Source organism: Mus caroli, unplaced genomic scaffold (assembly GCF_978045245.1).
Source record: "Mus caroli unplaced genomic scaffold, Mus_caroli_1 scaffold_18, whole genome shotgun sequence".
Taxonomy (NCBI): Eukaryota; Metazoa; Chordata; class Mammalia; order Rodentia; family Muridae; genus Mus; species Mus caroli.
In genome coordinates, this window is record NW_028227273.1 from 25235344 (window position 1) to 25253737 (window position 18394).

Here is an 18394-nt window from a genome sequence, read left to right on the forward strand (position 1 = left end):
TAATTCAGTTGTTTCTTTAGCTGATTGAATGTCTTCCTTTGGTCTCCCTGCTACCTGGTCACTTTTCTAGTTTTCCTTTTGAAATAGTAATAAGATCATCATCATTAAAAGTCACTTCTAGTTTGCCTCTAGGACCATACCCACCATTAGTTAAGTAGTTCTTCAGTTTTATTTCTTGCTCTGTCCCCTTACATCTCCCCTGAAGTTTCTACACTTCATCCCTGCTCTGTTCTCATGATAAGCGAAAGTAAGCTTTCCCAAATAGCCACAGATGCTAATAAAGAGATCAGATTATATGGCATGCACAGCACAGTGCCCTTTGCAGCGACACAGCAGCAAAATCAAACTAAAATGTGTGCACACAAAAGCCAGGTGCTATACACTGCTGACACTGGAACTGGACTGTTTGCATTCTATTCCACCTTATCTACCTATGAGTTCTGTGGCCTTGGGTAACTCTTCTAGGCCTTTGATATCTCTGTTCTCCTGTGTACAAAGTGGAGATAATAGCTGTATTGAAAGCTGAAATTAGAGCTAGTGAGGTTGAGAGTGAATAAAGTTATTGCCATGCAAGGGTAAGGGCATGTGCTCCTGTCCCCAAGCATCCATGTAGAAAGCCAAGTGAGGTAGCACAAGGATATAAGGTAGTACTTCAGAGCAGCAGAGACATACAGACGCTAGGGCTTCTTTAGTCAGTCAATCTAGCTGGAACTGTGAGCTTGGGTTTCAGTAAGACTCTGTCTCAAAACAAAAGGTGAAGGACCATAGGCAAAGACACCCAGTGTTGACTTCTAGCCTCTATACTTGCACTTATGAGCACACCCAAATGACACACATACACATACATATTTACAACATGCATACAGAGAGAGAAAGAGAGAGACAGACAGACAGACAGACAGACAAAAGTTACAAATTTAATTTTAAGGATTCTAACTGAAATTTTAGATTATAACAGCACCTTGTTTTACAAAATAGATTGAGAGTTCTAATGAGATAAACAAAAGAGTGTGGCTTTAAGGACAGAAATAAAGGGGTAAGGAAGATAAACATAGAACTTAAGATGGGAGGGGGCATCTCAACACTGCTGTCTGTATCATGCTAGATAGATCAACCTAACCAGTCTATTAGGGGATTTGACTATGATTCACGTTCTGATCACTTAGGAGGTAATATAAAAATATTAATTTTTGATTGGCAGCATGAACCTCACCATGATTAATCCCATTACGGCTTGGGCTGCAGGGCATGGTTCTGGTGATTATTTAAAACAGAAGGCCTACAATACATCTCATTTAACAACTGTGAGAATGCCAGCTTCACTGTGTCATCAAGGTCATGAGTGTGTGCAAGACAATGAGAATGGATCCTACATGTGTTTAGCAGTTAATACAAGTCAGTTACATTGGTGAGCGTCTGTCACCATGACAACTTTCCTCATATCAATTAACTCGTAAAGAAGAAAGGTTTACTTTGGGCTCATGGTCCCAGAAGTGTATTCCATTATGGTTTAGCCTTGCCATTTTATCAGAATATCATGTCAGACCAGCACTGCTCACTTCATGTAACTCAGACACAAGTGAGGCCAGGGTCCTCACACTCCATTCAAAGGTATTCTGTTAATGACTTAATCTCTTCCCATGAAGCCTTATTTCCTAAAGGCTTGTTTCAGCTCTTAATAGTGTCACACATGGATAACCAAGTCTATACCATGTGGAGTTTGGGGACATTTATTAATCAAACTGTAATGCTAGCTATTATTAAGCATGTGCTGTCTTGTGACCTGTGTTTTCTTGCTGATCCTATCAATACAAAGACTGTCTCCTGCCTTTAAGAAAGGGTTACTTGGGGTGATGGCCCAACTCCTCAATGCCAATTTGACGGGATAAAGAATCATCATGGAGATATATCTTTGCATATATCTATGGAAGATTGTTCACTAGGTTAATTGATGTTAGAAAACCCTACTCTAAGCTTAGGAGAGCTGTGCTATGGGCTGGGATCCCAGACTGCCTATAAAGGAGAAACTAAGACGAACAATGACCTCCTTCTGCTTCTGATTTCTGACTGTGAATGTCATGAACCTGTCTCAGACTCCTGTCTCCACGACTCCTTCACTGTGACAGACTGTCCTCTCAAACTGTGAGCTAAAAGACACCTATCCTTCCTCAAGTTGCTTCTGTCAGGTATTTTTGTCCCAGTGAGGAGAAAAGTAATGAACACGAATAGTGTTTGTAGAAAGAATAGATGTTACAAAGAGTTTAATTAAAATAGTACAAAGAAAAGAAAGACTGGATGTCCAAGACAAAACTTAGAATAACTTTTCTCTGCCCGATGCTAGAGTTGAGTAGGAATTAAGAGGAAGCTGACAGCAGTGGCCAAAGAAGTTGATGTTGCTCCCATCCTGAAAAGCTCTGTACATGCTAAGACACTGAGACATTCCAACTGAGGTAGTTAGTTACATTTTGAGTTATATTTGCAGTTACATTCAAATCAGTGACTTCTGAGGAAGCAAGTAAAAAACCCTGCAGTTTGTAGAGGTGAAGGTGTAACAATGAATCAGTCAAAAGCAAACCTGCTAATGAAGCACCTGATGCTAACGCTAGGGAAAAAACAACATTGCATTGAAACATTGAAAGCAGAGGCAGGCCAGGTCGTGACTGGGGCTCTGTTCCAATTCCTTGAACAAGACTCCACTCTATAAAGTGTCCCCAATCTTCCAAAATAGTAACGCCAATTGGGGACCAATTGTTCAAACACTTGAGCCTCTGGGGAACATTTTACATTTAAGTCAAAACAGAGTGACATAATTCTTTTCTTGGACACCCCCCACCCCCACAGGAGAAAGGCAAGAGCTAGGAGAGAGTATGAATGACCATTCTCTTTATACCATGGTGCCATGCTTCTGTGGTATTGTGTTCTGGCATCTGCTTTCCTCATTGCCTAGTGCTGAGTGGTGCTCAGGCAGGGAGCTGGAGTTCTTGGGCCTTTGGGTGATATAGTCCACCGTACTTCCACACAGTGCACAATCATATCTAGAAATGTTTTTGAGAGTGGTAAGATGATACAACTGTAAAGGGAAAACCAGAAATGACTAGAATCCATACACCTTCATTTGAAGGAGCATGGCTATCTGAGCCTTGAGAATCGGCCCATGCCCTTCATCCATGCTCTTGTTGAGAGCGTTCATGAGTCTCATGATGACTTCTGAGTGCTCGCTAGCCAGAAGGAGGAGGAGGAAGAGGAGGAGGAAGAGGAGGAAGAGGAGGAAGAGGAGGAGGAATTATACTAAGGTCTCTGTGTCTTTTCATAATGATGACCAACAATACTTCATAATGACTTTTTTAAAGGCATGCTTGGTCCCACCTCAGAACAAGTACACAGGACCTTGTCCTATGTACTTGCTTTCAAACGGGGCCACATTTTCATTCTCTAAACACCAGTTCTGTAATGATAAAACTCCACAGTATCACAAGACTCACACAGGTACTGCCACTGTTCCCCAACATCTGGGGCACACATCTGCCTTAAATTTTTCTTCTAGAAATTAAGGCATATCACACCTCCTTGTTATCTTGCATTCTGATGTAACAACAGACCTGCAAATGATTAAGGAATCATGTTATACAACACTTCCAGTGGCCAGTGTGACAGATCTGAAACACTCCTAGCTTGTGTGTGTCTGTATGACTTTGTTTCATCTTTATGAAGCAATCTCTATTTTGGTTCCTTTAAGGTTTTTAACAAATAATTATCTTGAAAACAATTTTTCTGGAATATATTCAGTTTTCAGTCTGAGACTCTGGAATAGGGGCAGAAGCGGTGTGTCTCCTCCAGGGAAGGTGACAAATGTTACACTTGCTCTCAGTGACACTTAGATGTTTACCCAGTGATCTGGAGAGCTTGCCCCTTAACTGTAGGGTTGGCCCCAGCATTCAACGAGATTTGGCTGATGCTCTCCCATCTCCGTGTTTTTGAGCATTATAGGCAGGCTCCCAGGAAGTGCTGTTAGAACAGTAGAGAGAGCTCTCTGATGACCAAAATTATCCTGCTACCTAAAATAACATCCACTCTGCCAACCCCTGCTGTAATGTAACAGTGCTGAGGGAAGGTTAAAGGGAGAGTGGGATGGGACCGGACTCTATAGGAGAGAGCTATAAAAGAAGGCTTTGAATATGCTTATTTTTCACTAACCTTACCTGTCACCAGCTTCAGATGGAACACACCATTTGGGTAACAGTAATAACTAGTTACCAGCCCACTCCAAACACCAGCTCTTGGGAAGGCTTACTTCTTGTTGCATTTTCTTTCTCTGTGTCCTTCAGTGTGTGCATTGGCCTTTTCAACACGAGTTGCAACTTTGTAGCCCACTGCTGAACCCCTCTCTCATTCTTACCAGAAACCCCTGAGTACCTCTTCTCAGTAGCAGGCAGGTGGACGATGCTGATGATTGTGATATTAAGAGGCTAATTAGCCCTGGAGAACCGCGGCAGCCCTGCTGCTCTGCATACATAGTCACGGTGCAGAAATTTATCCATCGCAATGTTACAGGCTGTTCTTTTTTACCCTGAGAGGTGAAAACAAAACAGGAACTAAAAATGGAGTGTGCAGAGCCATCTGGATCTGATGTGGAACTGACAGGATGGGCTGGCAACTTCTCTCATCCTTGTCATGCAGGGGGAGGCACTGAGGACTCATTAAGCACTCTCCATGCAAACAGATGGAGATACAGAAGAGAATGGCTATGCTATACTTTCTTTGTCAAAGAGCCTTCACCTAAAAACAAACACCTAAAGGCTCCCAGAACTTCCTTTTAAGTGAATCTGTAGGGCAAGTCATGTAGGCCGTTATGGGTGTCTGTCTAATAGGAACTATGGAAGAATTCCTTAAAGAAGTTTGTCTGTGAATATTTTGCGTTGAAATCAAGAGCTACTAGAACAGATAAAAGCATGCTAGTTAGCTTAGGCTCCTGAAGTCATTGTGGCACTGCAGGGCTAAACAGACTTTGAAAGAACGTAGTGTAGGTTTAGGTCTTAGGTTGACAGCTTCTGGATGGATGCCACTGGCCAAGTTCATACTTCCTCTGAGCCTCAGGTCTCTTCTCTGCAAAGCGAGTATAACACTACCAATGCTTGTCTTTCTTAAACACCAGACCAGTAGTGTGAACGCGGGATAGTCTAACAGCTCTACGCTGAGTTGGTCTCTATTGTTTGAAATAGAAATATTTTACTTTCCTAATTGTAAATCTATTTTTTTCAGAAAAAATTATAAATATATAAGACAGTAACAGTGATTTCTGTGGTCAAAGAATTGACTGCTGCTGTATTCTAATGGTTTGCTTGATAGAGGTTGTTTGCCCCCATTTACAATAATAGCATCATACTACACATCTCACTTGTGAAAATAGGTTTTAATTTAAGGTTATGTGCGAGAATGTAAGCTACTATTATTTTCACTGCAGAAAAGGAAGCAACTGCTTTGAAGCCGAAGAAACCACAAATACAAGCAGCATATGGCCTTCCCTCACTGTGTCAAAGTGAATTATTCATGAGCATTTGTCAGAAATATCCGGCACTACTGAGTTGTTCTGGAACAAAGAGTACAAATTCTAGGCAGTGATAACTCTGCGTGCAATTCAACTTGTTTTACTTTCTATCTGGCCATGAGGCAGAGCTCTCTGTGCTGGAGCCCTTAGCATGTAGATAAAGTCGTGAATGAGCTTCAGCCAATAGAGTATGAGGAAAACGAGACACGCTCGATCCTCTCAGGTGATTGGTAACATGTGTGTCCTTGCTGTGGGTCCCTCTTCTGCCCCGTGAATGGAAGGATCCTCAGGCGCCAGTCCACCTGCTTCCAAGCACATGCTGGCCTCAAACTACATGAGTAAGAAATGTGCTTTCACTAGCCTACTGAATTTCAAATGTTTATATTATAGTAGCACCCTGTGCCTAGCTTAACTAACAAAGCTTTCAGCATACTTCCAAGTGGCAAAATACAGCCATTGCTCAGTATTCATGGGAGATGAAGCCAGGACAGCAACAGATACCCAAGTCTGCAGATGCTCAAACTCCTCATTAAAATGCCCTTGTATCTGCATAGAACCTAGACAGTACAACCCTACTTCTATACATTATATTTTCTGTAGATGATGTGCAATAGCTAACATGGTATAGAAAAAGTGCCCAGTTCCTCCACTGCACTGCTTGGACAATAATGGGACAGAAGAAATGTTGTTTGTAGTCAGTACAAGGATAATTTCCTCAAATGATTTTGAAGTGCAGCTGGTCAAACCCCCGTAGATGTAAAACTCTCCAGTAGGGTTGTATAGACTGAAAACTGGAGTCAATCCAAAACTTTCTTGACTTATAGAAAGAGCTGAAAAACATCAAGCATTTTAATTTCAGAAGTAAAACGAATGAATTTTAATCTCTGGCACAAATAAGTTTCCTTCTACTTCCTTATTAAAACTTCTTAAATTGCTATTTTCAGAGATGAAGTCTGAATCTAAAATTGAGACTGAAAATGCAAATATCTCTACGAGAGGCAACACGTTTATTTTACCGTAAGGTGTGAACAATGGATATAATTTTTAGAGCTAAAATTCGGGGAAAGGTGAAAAGAAGCTAAGAGACACAAAGACCCTGGCAGCAAAAAGAATGCATAATGAAGAGAAAAAAAAAGAAAGGGAAAGGACTGTTCAAAGGTCAAATACCTCAAAGTATGTCTGAGAACAACTGGATGAAATGTGTCAATCAAAGGCACAACTATTAGTCTGATAATGATCATGAATGGAGAAATTAATGTCAGAAATGGTGAAGTCTGAGGTTTCCTCTCACTTGCAACCTAACAAATTGCCTTGACATCTTGTAGGAACCTGTGGAAGACACAACACTGTCAGGTCCAGAGACAGATCCCTGTGCACAGGGTTTAGCAGACCATGAATTTCATCCTGTTGTGCCAGGTACCAAGGAGGAGGGTGCAGGAGAAAGCCAGTGGATGTGACACATAGTGAACGTCACATCTCCACTCAGGCAAGCTGTGCTTAGGAAATCTTCAGACGTTGGCTGTAACCAAGGCCAAGAGATACTCGTCCCGAAGAGAGACGCCATCTTTATTACACAGAACAGCAAGTGAATCTGCTGAGTGCTTCAGAAAAGGCCAGCTCTTCTGTTTTCCAAAGGTGCTTATTTGACAGGACTCCTTGGAAAGAAAGCTTAAGTGCCAGTTCACCCAGGACAAGCAGAAACACGGAGACACCCTGGAGTATTGTCTCAGCTATCCCAATGGGTCATAGCTTAGCATTTCATAGGGGGGAAAGCACTAAAGGATGCCAGTGACTCTAAAGAAAGCTGGTGGTAGAGCCTCAAAGAGATGCTTAGAAATGTGCTGTGGAGAAAGTCCTGTGTCTTAGAATTAGACTCGAAATTCAGTCGGGACTCTTTCAGTTACTACCTATTTGACTTTGTGAAAGCTGCATGGTCTCAAGTTTTTCATCTTAAAGGCATAGAGATACATATTATAGAAAGATATGCATTATCTTTACATATATAGAAAGATATGTACTATTTTATTAATAATGCATGGTCTAGTTACTGCAGGAAACATAAATAACCCCATGTAAGTAAAGCAGACTAATGCATAACACACACTGATATCTCAGTACTTGAAACATTAATAATTCACTAAATAGCCATATATATTTCATAGTGTTCATAGTTCATTTTCTTATATACATATATGTTTATATATTTACATATTCCCACCATACTTTTATCCACTTACAAGTTGTATTATTTCTCAATTGTTTAAATCTGTCACTTTATTTTTAAAAACTGTGTGTGTGTGTGTGTGTGTGTGTATAGCACAGTTTCTCCCCACTCCTGTTTGTAGTTTCCTCCAATGGACTGCTCAAAGAAAGACAGTCCCTTGTTTTAATCTGAAAATAAATCATTGCCTCAAAAGTAAATCCTTTCATTTATTTCTGTATTTCCAGTGCCTGCGATGGCTGTCTTTGCTAGTGTCATCCAGTTTAATATGGAGAAAGCAGTCCTGCTTATGAAAGCCCTCGAAGGCCAGGTGTCCATAAATATGACACGTGATGAGAGCAATGAGAAACCGGAATCTCAGAGTGACATAAGCTGTGTGCAGCTTCTGATTCTTTAGCATGGAGAGGCAATTAAGGGAGGATGTTTCAATCAGGAAATCCTGACACTAGTTAAGTACTAAGGGCTCAAAAATCTGAACCCAATGAAATGTGATATAGATCTCTGCAAGGTTTTATTTAAATATCTATTTTCTTCCATGTGACAACTTGAAAGCTTGTTTTATACATCTTTGGGGGAATCATGAAATGGTTTCTTATCTGCTCACATGCACATACCATATGGGACAAATTCAGTGTTAACAAGCAGTTTAGAACTCTTTTCAACAAGCTACAATGTGCAGTAGTGTTGCACCTTTCTACTATGGTTGTAGTCCAGCATGTCTGGACAGCTTTGCTGGCCTTGCAGCAAAATTGAGGACCCTTTTAGCTGAGCCTCCTCTTTTCCAACTGATCTGGGGAGCCCGACCCCTAATCATTTACCTGAGGAATGTCACATATTCTTTGGCAAAGTTATGGGGTTCGACTTCCTGGAATGCCTCCCCATGCAAATGAGGTATCCCCAGAAACTTAACCCTCAGCCAATGAAACTTCACCCTAAGAAGAACCCCTCCTACTCTCCGAGGTTCATATACATAGCCTTGATTCACCCCGAATAAAGCATATACACATAAGGTGTTTTGTTGATTATCATCTAAGAGAGCTGTTTCATTAAATATCTCCTGTTACACTGAAGAACTATAACACTAAAATCCTCAGAGAAGGCCTCTATCCCCCCACATTCACTGCTGAACTGGGATCCTGCTAATCAACCCATTCTTCACCTGGTGCAACAGTGCCTAGATATTCCATGGAAGGAGCAGAACACCAAACTCAGGTTTCACTCCACCCTTCCCCATCAGGGGTATACAGCAGTGCCTGGACACCCCAAGGGAAGTAGCAGAAAACAGAACCACACATTACTGCTAGCTACATTGACACAGCAAGCTATCTATGGTCCATAGACATCTGTGTATACTGTTTACTCTCCTTGGATGTCTCTGCTCATCATTTGTTATCAAGCAAAGTATTATTCATTCTCTGGTCACAGTTTAAGTAGCCTGTTCTTCAGTAGGCCTTTTGGGAGTTTGTAGGCTGTGCTACAGCTATGTTAGAATGTGAGTCTTTATGTTCCTTCAGTACATTTGAACTCTGTGAGGGTAAGGTCAACACAAGGTGAATATATTGGCTCATTCCTGTCATCCAAGGATGCGGTGAATTTTTGGAAATAGAAGGTGCTTGAGGAATGTGTTAGTTTTCCATGACTGCAATGAAAATATGAGATAATTCAGCTTCTAAAGAGAAAGGGGTTGTTGCATGGATTTCAGCCTGGGCTCCAGTGGCTCATTTGCTTTGGGGCCTGTGAAAAAGCAGCAGCAGATCATGGTATCCTGCGTGTGACCTGGTAAAACCATCTACCTTATTATTGGAAAGCAAAGAATGAGGGACTGGGGTCCCAAAATCTCACAGTAGGATTAAACTTCCTATTAGATGTCACCTCTTAAAGAATCCAGCACCTCCTAGTGGTGCCAATCTAGTGGTCATCCCTTCAAACACATGGATTTGGGAGGATTTTGCAATATTTCAACTATAGCTGGCAGTATACTATATAAATGTGTATTAATAGGAAGTCTTAAAAATTGTTCTAATTTGTTCAAGAGGACCAAATCCTTACAATCATTGAGCAAATGTCCTCTCTGAGCCTCCGTGAATTTGGGGGCACTTTTTGAGATAAGGTCTCATGTAGTATCTTAGATTGGACTAGAGTTTACTACGTAGCCCAGAGTGTCCTAGGCTACTGTCTGTCCTCTGACCTCAGGCTACTGAGTAAAGGGATCACAGGCATGAGCCACTATGCCCAACTCCCAGTTCAATTTTGAAAATTAAACATAATCATCATACTCATTATGAATGTTCAAACACATTTGAAAGCTCTTAGCACAGAGCACCTGGCATATAACAAATGTCCAGTAAATGTTAACTATCATTCAGACGCCAATTAAAGTCCCTGTTGGCCACAATGGAATGAGCTGCTCAGCTCCTCTATAGGAGCATGTGTCTCCTGGCTACCAGCATTCTGGGACTACATTGTGTTAATATCCAAGCTCCTGTTCCCCTGGAGTTGTCCCTTCTATGGGAATGAGAAGTGGCCATCAGTACAGGGCCACTGTTACAGAGGAAACTGGTCTTGAGGTGTTTCAGCCAAAATAAAGGTTTCTTTAGACTGATCTATGATCTGGTTTTCTGCCTATCTTTCCCTCTGGCCACGTCTCTTCCACAGAATAAATTGAAACCTCTGCTGTTCCTTCCTGTCATTTTCATGAACCTTCTCTGGCATTCCACCAGCAAACACTGGTATGATCTTATCCTAAATGTCTTCTTTTAGGAAAACAAAAATTAAAACAGGAGGACAAGAATAAGTAGAAAGGTGAAGGACTGAAGAGGGGTCTGGGGGACCATTTGATCATACCCAGAAGACAAGAGAGATATATCCCAAGTTGAGTGTGTACATGTCAGTGATGGTGTACAGTACAGTCTAGCTTCTACAGATCTCTGAAGTGTTCTAGCTTCAAAAAGTATCTTGCGCAAAGAGACACCCTTCAAGGGCAATGGTTCAGGAACCTGGAAGATAAGGTTCACTACAAAGAGGGCAGAATCATCTCACAATTGTTAAGTTGTATTGAGGTCCCCAAGAAGAATAATGAGGAAGAGGTGTCACAAATAAATGAATGGATGGATGAGTGATAAATACATACATACATACATACATACATACATACATACATACATACATACATACATGAATACATAAATAAATGTGAGAGAGGCAGAAGATATTTCTGGTTTATTTCAAAAAGGTTTATCATCAGTTACAGTCTGAGAGAGCAGAAGCTAGACTCATGACAACCAGAGCCACAGAGCTCAGAGAAATTCAGATGCCTATCCAAGTTTTGAGTTTGGCTCAACAAAATCTTCTACCCTGAAGCATGGGGCAGACCTTAGGAACCAAAGTTCTTGTGTGGTTAAGCAATGTGGATGTGAACTCTGGGTGCTTGAATGTTTCAGCTATATGAATGACAGGTCAGTACACCATTAATATGAAAGATATTGTGGATCACTACAAGGGTATGTGGCACCGGTTAAGACAGTGCCTTCTCAGTACTAGCCTTTCATTAGAATTAAAACTTAGCATATCTCAGAATATTCCTGGCGTTACAGGACAAGCCATTGCAAAGTGAAGGAATCATAAAAGTTTAACCTTAATATTACTTTTGAATGGACATTGAGGGTAAATAATTCAATGGATTGGGGTGAAAACCCATTAATATCACTAATAAGTTAGAGGAACAATGACAGGAGAGGCTACTGTAGATACTCTGCCTGTATAATGTATCAATCATACAGATGGGATCCCTGGGTTTGAAGACAGTGAGTATTGTGTGGTTGTACAAGAAGCCATAAGGCAAAATCTCCAATACCACTTAAAAATGCAATAGGGAAGTCAATATCAATTGACTCATGGAGGTACAGAACTTAATGCAGTACAACATATGAAGAGTCAAAACATACATGCATTTTTCTATAGTTATGGAAAGGAAGAACAAAGAACTGATTGCACACACGTTTTTTTCTTACTGCTATGGCAGAATACTAAACATAATCAACTCAAGGGAGGAAGTGTTTCTTTTCATTCATTGTTCAGAGGATAACACTACATTAGGAAGAGAAGGCATAGCATCTACAGTAGCCATGCCCTTGGCAGCAGGACCTTACAGCAAGGTGGGTTCACATGCTATACATTGAAAAGCAAAAACAACAGTGAGCTATAACCCCCACAGACCCACCCTGGTAACCTAGACCTGCTTGTTATATACCATGCCCCAAATGATCTATAATTCCCCAAATAATGTCACCAGCTCAGGACCAAGAGGTCAGAATCTAGACTCAGAGGGGACATTCCACTCTCAAACTATAATTGGGTAGAGGCCCTACTATAATCTGTGAATGTGCATAGTGCTTTGTTGAGTTCTGAGTTCCAGTGACTAGAAGGTATTTACAAACCACCGGTAGAATATAATTGATTCTCCTGTGCTTTCTTTCCAAAAGAAATTAACACCAATATTTTGACACAGTATTGGAGAAAGGAAGAAACTTGGATATTATGAAGACTACTGGATATGGAAGCTAAAAGGATATTGATTTAAGCAGCCCAAATAATCAGCAGAAGTCATCAAAAATAGAATAATATTTAGCACAGTCTGGGCCAGTTGATACAGTGAAACTTTAGCATCATCATTTATGGGCACAGCAAAGGCATCCACAGAGACAAAAATGGAGTCTATATGTGTAACCTGAACTATAACCTAATACTTACCTATGCTGATCTAAAGATTGTTGCCTAAGGAGAGCTAGCCTATCTAGAACAGAAACCATATAAAGCTAGAACCTTGTCACCTCTCTTGAACAATTGGAACTTGGTGATAGGGTGACAAACACTAGGCTTTTATCATGGAGTGCAGTTCAGTTGCTAAGCCGTACAGCAGTTGTTCTCAACCCAAGAAGCATGACCCCATTGGAGGTCGAATGACCCCTTCACAGGGATCACATAGCCTGCATATCACATATCCTGCATTTGGGGCATGGTATATAACATATCCTTACATTATAATTTATAACAGTAGCAACATTACAGTTATGAAGTAGAAACAAACTGTCTTGATGGTTTGGGATCACCAAAATATGAGGATCTATATTCAAGTGTCACAGCATTGGGAAAGTTGAGAACCTTATAGGATAGATATATTTGCACATATAGACTTATCCCTCTGGTTGCAGGGCATCTTCCTCTGAATATGGAGTTCCTAATACATAGGCATGGAATCTCATATACAGAGTTTAAGCAGGACACTCAGAGGAGAGTGAAGATAAATTAGGGGGCCCACGATGAAAGGATCCATTGTATACAAAGCATAACACTTGGAATTGCCCTATCGATTCACCAGTTCTAAGGCAAACCTGTAAAAGAGTGGTGTGTTTCCCTGCAGAATGTGGTGCATCATCAAAACCCTCCAAAAACACTGTGTCCAGAGTTAGAAGCCAATGTGAATCTGGACATTAAGGAGCAGAAAGATGAAATGGACACACTCCTTCTCACTACAAATGTCCTGTGTCTCACTGGGAGATTCTTTATGTTCCACTCCTGTAGCATTGGGCTTTGCAGGGTTCTAGATCCTCCTGGTGATCAGATGTTGAGTGTTCTTTTCAGAACTGTCTCATTAACCTACAAGACTGCCACCAGAGCACAGTGGAGTATCTTTTCTGTGACCCAATATGTAAGAGTTGGAATTTCCATTCCAACTGAGATAAGTGATTGAGATCACCAAAAGAAGTTATACAGGAAGTTATCAAGGAAGAAGGAGTGGTGAGCCACTTAAGCCCTCTGTGTCCCTTGCTTTTTTTGCTATTTTTGCTAATGAAGGCATGTTCAGCCTCAGCCAGAGAATGCTGGAAGACTCAGACTTCTCTAAATGACATTTTGGGACAGAAATTCCAAGGAGCCACTGAGACATACCAAAGTAATAACTGAGCATGGAAGCCATTTAGAATGGACAGCCAGTAAACCCATGGATAAGCACCATGAGCTCTGAGACCAACCACCTTGATAGGTCCTGAAGTTTGTTCTCCTTCCTTGCCCTCAGAAAAACTTGCCCGGGCAGCAAGGATAGCAGTTCCCTGAGTTTTTGGAAGAAAAAAAAATCTGCCTCTGTAGGAGATCAAAGGAATGTTATATTAGGTGCCATGGACAGCAACCCCAGAATTTAAAAGATCCCTGGGTCTTGGGGAGAGTTCTATGGAAGCCATAACTGTGATCTTTCATTATTTTTTCCTAAGAGCGCAGAGTTGATTTGTAATATCAGCTACTTGTCTTCTCGTGAAAACACCACACAAGTGCTGAGATGACTCTATCCTAACTTCCACTAGCAGTGGCCCCACTTAAGACACTGCTTCAGGCTCACGCACCTAGAACTGGGACCCTTCTGGAAGGAGACAACTCCCCGTGAATGTGATAATAGCTTTCTCAGATGCACATAGCAATTGGATTTCTCCTAACTGCAGACCTCATTATCTCTCCTCTTTTGTGAGACACATATTGTTCCAAAGCCTCTTCCTATATACATCTTTCTTTCTCTCCTGTATCCTTCATATGATCTTCTCCCATACACTCTTGAATTATGAAGTCGGTATTGGTATCTGAGTTCAAGTGTGTACCAGGAATTTATTCCCTCATGTAAAACAACTTCTGGCATTTCTAATGGGAGATCTCGATTAGGAGAAAGTCAAATCTGCCTCATTCCATCATTCTGGGTGAGTATTTAGAGGACAAGGTGACATTGAGAAAACAAGATTAAACTTGGGAAGAATTCACAATTTACTCTTACCTGGGCTTTGCATTTTTCCTGCAGGCTGAAAATGGAACACTCTAATATATTTTCTTGGCATCTGGGTGATTTATCATTCTGGTTTTTTGAACATTAAGAACATAGAATACAGATATTCTACAGACTTTAGAATACAAAATGCAGCCTTTTCCTAGGAGAAGTATCAACTCTAAACCAACTGCATTGTTATTGTTGGGGGAGGGGATTGTCATAAATGTGAATCCTGTGTCCACCTCTTCCAGCAGCAGCAGGATTTGCATTTAACAAGGGCCTTGGGAGATGTTGGCTCAATGAGCGAGGTAAGCCTCTCAGAAGATGACAGCTTAACTAGCTGACAAATGGCTTAGCATCTCTGAACTTTAGCATCTCTTCCGCTACTAGGTGGAAGCAATCTGCCCTCATTGGTCTCTCAGTCCCAGTCTTTATTCTGACTCCTTCTTATATTCCTCTCATCACAGTTTAGTGTGTTTCTGTTATTTAATATTGAATTTATATTCTTACAGAAGCTGCAGTATAATCTCACAACTGTAGGCACCTACACCCTTGCTCGTTTATTGAAGAAAGATGAACATAATAATCTGCTTGTCTCCTCTAGCCTCTGACCTTCAAACTTACACTCTGTAACTTCTTCATATGGTTACTGTGGCCACAGTCCTAGAGACCCAGTAAGAGACCCTAGTCTTGTCCTTTGACTCTCTACATACCAGTATGTCCCCGTTGCTCCATGTTGGACATTTTTAGAAGTGTTCAACATCTTTAGCTATCAAAGAAATGCAGATTAAAACTACTTTAAGAGTCCACCTCATCCCAATCAAAAAATTGCTATCATCAAAAATACTAAAAACAACAAAGGCTGGTGTACAGGATATTGGGAAAGGAGAACCCTTCCATACTATTGTCAAAACTGTAAAGTGATACAGTCAACCACCTTGGAAATCAGCCTGAACACTTCTCAAAAAACCAGAAATAAAAGTACTGTATGAATAACTTATCCACTCCTGGGGAAACAGCCAAGGACTCAATATCATACTATAGAGATACCTACATATCTATGTAGTCGCCTACCTATTAATGGCTAAATTATTCCCCATAGCTAGGAAGTGGAAGCAGCTGAGATGTCTATCCTAGGTAGACAGCAAAGATGAGTTATGTACACACAGTGTAACTTTACTTATTTTACTTTTTATAAAGAAAAATGAAATTTCAAGTAAACTGGTGGAGCTGGAAACAATTATATTTGATGAAGTAATTTAGGCTCAAAAGGACAAATGCCACATGCTTTGTCCCATATGTATATCCTAGACTCAGTACTTCCTTTTGCTTGCTTAACTTAAAGTAGCTGTGAAAGCCAGGAGAGTGGGGGTATGGGGTAGACTCTTTAAAGGAAGGCGAGAGTAAAACATGACAAAATGGATGGTGAGAGATAATACTGAAGATGGAAGAATTTAAGAAGGGAGAGGGTTGAGGGGGCTGGGTACAGGAAGAGTTAACCTGAAGGGTGTATGAAAAAGCCAAGTGGAAACTAACCATATTATAGCCCAATTTAAAAGTGTGAAAGAAATAGTGAATGGAGATTTCAAACATGGCCAGGTAATGGTCTTCTTGGAGACAGTGAGCCTCCAAGTATAAGTAAAAATGAACTATTAGTAAGTCATATCTGTAGGATTTGTTGGTCGGAGAGGACCCAAAGGCTCTCAAAACAATATTGGCATTCGTTAGTTCTCTTGGTTGCCCACCAGAACTAAAGAATGTGACTATTATGAAGGATGCCATACACCCTAGGTACGAGGTAAAAAGAAAGCAAGCTACAACAAGGTTTGGAACATCCTCCAAGAGCAGGAAGATGCATTGTGAACTTCTGGGGTTGGGGAATATTCTAGATGAAATATAAAGAGAGCTGCAAAGGGTTGTCCTCTGGTCATGGCACAACCATTGCATTATGAAATGGCACCTTTTGCCATGGGGCTGCACATGATTGACTATGTCACCAATTACTCGTGTATATTGGGTGGGTCATGACAGACTCTGGGAAAAGATGAATGACTGCATTTGGTTGTGTATCACTGAAGAGCACACTGGTTCCAGTGGATAATTGCAAACCCCATGGTCACACAGAGGGCCTTGGCTAAAACCAGTGGGTTAGAAAACAAATGGGCATGAGTGAAAGAATGGGGTTTACAGGGAGATGTAAAGGAGATAAAAGATGGCCGTAGTGACATGCATTGTATACACATATGAAAGGGCCAAAGAACAAACTTAATAATTAAAAAGTCAATAATATTATTGAATGAATATGAAAGTTATTTGATTAGATATTTTCACTGAATGCTATGTCAGATTCCAGGCCACCATCTGAGAGAATAACCAAAGTGTATGTGACTGGCTCATGCAAACTCTATGCACAGTGCTAGTGAAGCACTTGTGTGTGCACCGCTGGTGAGACTTACAAATCATTCATTTCCAATGCTCTCTGCTGTGTCTCAGTTACCTACCACCCACATAACTCCTTGTTCTAACATCTCTGCAGACGTTTTCAGCCCCAAACCCTTCACATATGATCCCAATTCACAGACTTACTAAACCAAACATTTACTATTATGTACTTAAAGGCACGGATACATGATTTAATGTGCTCACCTCGGGGCCTGCATCAGATGCATCCCACTAAAGAGCAGAACCGGCTTAAAGGGACTCCCTGATTCTCCCCTCTCATCCTAATAAAATTCAGTCATAGAGATACAACAGAACCAAGGCTCTGGAATGATGCTCCAAAGCAAGGTTTCTCTCCCTCTCTCTCTTTAATCTTTGATCTCTGCCTCTTTTTGGCTCAATTTTCAACTCATTTCAGACGCCTAACATCTCCATCCATTCCCTAAAAATAAATATGCATGAAGTTTGGACCCCAAAATTAAACTCTAGGATTTTATGGTTGATTTTCTTTAAATGAAGCCAGATGATGGCAAATTCAAATACTGAATATAAATGTATGTGATTGTATAATTGAATCACTGAGCACTCCCCACATTGGAGAAAACCTTTCCACAAAAAAGGTCTTATCCTATAAATCTTGTCTAATTTTCTGACCATAAATCTTGATGGAGCTTGTAATCTAAATTCTGATTCACTGTTTTATCTTGAGTTAATCACACAGTATTACAATAAAATAACCAGCACTTCTGGGATTGTATTAAAAGCCCTTCCTCTCAGAAAGTAGCAATGAATGCCAACATTTATATACTCAGAAGGCAGATTCCAAACCCCCAAATGCCCACCCAGTTGCAGTGGAGACTTAAGATTTATGATTGCAATAACAACACATCACATTGAAATGTTAGCTGCTAGCTTATTATTTCTTGCCTGCTTGCTTATAGATTTACAAAATCCAGCAGGTTGATCAGGTTTATGGACTGCCAAGGATGAATGAGTTTGGATAAAGTAAAAGTATTTTATCAATTGACCTTTAATGATCATTTACTATATGCATCTGAGGTGTCCAAAAGAAGATTTCCTTATGGTAATTACCATACTCACAACTGCCTCTTGAAGGCACAGCAAGGCAGAATATATTGTGCACCGTCTCACTGGGGGTCCAGCAAAGCCCTGGTGAAAATGACTTCAGAGTCTACACCTGCAATGGCTTTGAAGGTGAATGTCCTTATAGGCTCATGTGTTGGAGACTTGGTGTCCAGGAAAGCACTCCTGGAAAGTGATGGGGTCTTCTAGATGTAGGGCCTAGTAGGATGTCCTTAAGCTATTGGACAGGCTCAACAAATTGTCTTTACATTTCTCTTCACCTCATTATAAACATAAAGCA